This window comes from Hetaerina americana, unplaced genomic scaffold, assembly GCF_022747635.1.
Source record: "Hetaerina americana unplaced genomic scaffold, ioHetAmer1.1.p SCAF_67, whole genome shotgun sequence".
Lineage (NCBI taxonomy): Eukaryota > Metazoa > Arthropoda > Insecta > Odonata > Calopterygidae > Hetaerina > Hetaerina americana.
The window spans coordinates 1,418,928-1,422,977 of record NW_027287283.1 but is presented as its reverse complement, the minus strand read 5'-3'; positions in this window follow the sequence as shown (position 1 = coordinate 1,422,977).

The window sequence follows — 4,050 nt, the reverse complement described above, 5'->3', positions numbered from 1 at the left end:
AACACTGAAAAATTGATCCACCTTCGGGATTCAAAACCAGGGCCCACAGGGTGGGAAGACAGTACATAAGCCACATTTAGCCACCTCACCAACCTGATCCCCGAAGTTTTTTTCTTTAAGGATGCATTTAAAAGAAACTAACCTGAAGGAGTAATACGTACATCCATGGATTTCGCCTACAGTGGTAATAGACCCGATGGCATTCCAAATGATAGAGATGGCTTTTTAATGGACACGTCACAAATCAACATGGACTTCTACGTGCTTTCTCCCGACCCCAAACACTTGTTTTCCCTTCATTATTTCCTTCATTAGTTCATTCCCATCACCATTTATGCCTTCCAACCTGCCTATTCTATTCCATTCCCCGCTGACTCTCCCTCCCTCGTGCCACGCTCGCTCCACACAACTCTCAACGTCTCCTCCAACCGTGTTTGCTGCAATATTTGAAGTTCGTCCTCCTACTCCTCCTTTCCTCACCAGAAGTTAAACTTGATCGTCTCTCAGTTCATCTTATTATCTTCATTTTCCTCCGTGGAGGGACATTACTCGTATGTGGAACAAATTACAGCAGATACTACTTGTTTAATCAATTTTGTTCGATGATGGTTTAATATGGATTAAAGGAAATGTGAAAATCAATGCCGAAAAGCATGAATAGTTGTGACGGAATGCCGAGAAAATTATTTCTCTCGTTACAAAAGGGAGATAATTTCGGCGTCGCACGCGATGCCGTAGCCTCCTACCGTCTTTTTTCCCATAGGACTAACGTGTTGTCAATTTCACTTGTGGAACTATGAATTTTTCATGCTTGCCATTACTAGATTTGAAACCTAAAGTGTCAGTCACGTTCTATGTTATAAATACAACAGTATGGAGACGAGGATCGAGATGTAAAGGGTAATTTAATGAATTCCGGAATTTTCGGTTGTGGAGGTAATTATCGACCCCAAAACCACTCAACCACTTGATACGACCAAGAGAATCATACTCAAGGACGAAACTTGAATGGATTGAAAAGCACTTCGTATCGCAACTAACCGAATGCATCTGATGAAACTAAACCCAATTGTCACTTCTGCAGACTTTAAAACAAAAAGACGACGCAATGACTTTCATACTGCTTAGTTCGTTAAGGAATATAGAATTTAGTTAAAGGGTGAACAGTGAAAGCTGTGCAGACTAACTTCGCTTTCGCTACTAGAGTCTTTAGTAGAAATGTGTCGTATTTGGGGAAGTGTGATAATGATGCATCGATCATGATGGAAATATCTTGGAGTTGATGATGCCAATGAAACGAACAAGGACTCGCCACTTATACACTTATAAGTGCGTCAAAACAAATCCTCCTTTTTCCTCACCGTAATTATTACAGTATTTTAGAATCGATATTGACAGATTTCGATCAAGTTTTATTCGGTGCCAAAACTGGAATTCCACAGTTATTATATTGGGCCGCAATGAAACTTCAATTTCTCTATTTTCGACTCACCTTGAGGAAAACGAAACTCTCGACGCTATCTGAATTTCCATCATAAATTTTTATTCCTGTCGAGGGTGAAGTTTGGATTTTTATTGAACAATAAAACTACAAAGCCCTCCAACCTCTCGATGCATTGACTGGATAGGATTCTTGGTTGCGAGCTTAAGATGAGGGGCTTATTCAATCACAGCTTACGATGACGTGGGACTTGGTAACTACTCCTGAGCGAAAAAAATATTTGCGTGCTATTTTTATTCCTCCAAAACCTTCCTCGGATTTGCTCAAGAAGACGCCTAAAAACGGTATAAAAAGACGAAAAATGGACATTGACGGTGATGTCCCGGATGGGGGGGACACTCTCGGGTTAAAGATCCGCCTAGCGTAATGCGTGGAGTTAATTTGAAGCACCTGAGCGAGCGCGACATTCGGCGCTCCATTCGAAGAGCCTCGTTTTTGAATGCCCTCGTCGGAGGACGATTGACTCCTCCTCTGTTGCTCTGCCGTCACTCAGTCTGCGACGTCCGTACGGCTTATTTCGCGCATCCGGGTACGGCGGATGTTTCGGGGAATACGGAGGGAGCAAAATAAAATCACCGTTGCCCGTGTTTATTTTTTTAAAATTCCAAAGTTTTAGTTATGTCCAGCCGGATCCAAAGGGCTCCCTCTCCCAAATCCTTTCCCCTCCTCCATTCCCCTCCGAGCCGGAGTATAAAACGTGAAAAGAATTAAGTTCATTCATCCCAAGGCCATAAAAAAGCAACTAGACACTACTGTTGTGACAGCCCGCCAGGCATTAAACTGGCCGGCGCCAAAGGGAAGCAAGTGTTTGGCAATTTTTTCTAAATGCTCTCCTGGGGAGCACACGGTGATTCTACGCTAGTTTCGTCACCGCGGTCACTTGGCATAGAAGTCATAAGCAATATTACGCAAAGTGGTTCATCGACTATCAGTAAGAATAAATTGGTATCCCCGGCTTGTTTAATCTACGAGTACATCCCCATTATAGAGGCTGATTGGACCGACAAGGTAAATGAGGGGCAGGGAGGACGCCATCGCCGACAGATACAAGTCCTCGATATTCCATCGAGCAATGGACGATCAGAGCAAAATTACACCTGGCCACGACTGAATTTTTAATCTAAAAAGGCAATATTTTAAAAGATTTCCTCGAGCGCAGTCATAATTTATGCGCATATGTAGATACGCACATTAGAATGCGATTGAACATGTGTTTATGTGCATATACTTGTATGTGAAAATTTATTTTCATATTTATTCATAACTTTACACCGAGTATTTATGTAATAAAATGTATTGATTTAGTCTCCCAACATCCCCTGTCGTAAGTCATTGCGGCAGCTTGCGAATCAATGGGTGGCTGAAGATTCAGATATACCAAATCATTTTTACATTTGATCCTGATTAATAAAAAAGACAAACGCTGAAAAATTTGGAGATTAAATAATTTTAGGAGGCTGTGAATGATCATTGCGAAAACCTGGCTCAAAATTCTTTTCGAAATTGCGAGAATAACCGTTTAAGTTACATACTCGATATTAACACAAATAAAGTGTTCGGAGTACAGGTGTTTTTCGCTTGATTTCTTGGAAGTCAAAACCTTCATCATAATTTAGTTTTTTAATTTAATCTCCTCCCTGTTACATTATCCACCATCGAAAAGAAAACAAACCCCACCTCAAACCACTGTGTTGGATCAATTCAATCAAAATCTTGGACAGATATGACGGGATGTAATGATTAAAATCCGATTCGGGCGGAAGAAGTGCAACCTAATTGCTCCGAATCATAAATTCACACGGCAAACCACGCATCGCGGAACCAGGCGTTGGAAATTTCATTTCATCCGTCCTCTCTATGAAGCTAATACGAACCCACCCGAGGGTCGATGCGAGCTAATCCCAACGGCTCCCACTTCACGGCTCGTGGACGAAGACGCCCGCGCCGCTAGATTCCCCTCCCCCACCCGGGCTATCACTCTCCAATACCCCCTATCTCTCTCCCTCCAACATTCAATATTAACATAGTGTTCGTCCTTGTTCGCAGAGCTGGGTCAAACTTAAGGACGTCATTTTTTGAGGATCCGACTCTATTGACTGTCGAAAAAACAACGTAATGGACCGGATGCGGATCTCGAGGCACGCACACACACACGCATTTATAGCCCGGCCTTCAGGTGAGCGCATGGAATGGACAAGGGTAAGACGAGGCAGACACGCTATGCTACAGGTGTTTCCACGCCGATACACATTATGGGCGCCTCGCCTTACTTCTTAAAATTCAATGTCACTCATGCCATAAAAGAGCTTCGCGAGGACCACTAGCTTCGGATAGATTTCGGGGTGTCGCAGGGCGACGCGATCGACACCCTTACCTCGTGATGTCACGGAATGCTCACGAAAAATGTGATATATTCCACATTCTCTCACCTCTGAATGCTAATGTCGATTAATAATAAATTCAAAAATAGGCACAGGCCCACTTGGAAGTGACACTGGACTATATGGATACGTTCATCGTGCGATACGAGTACACTTACGAAAATCAAA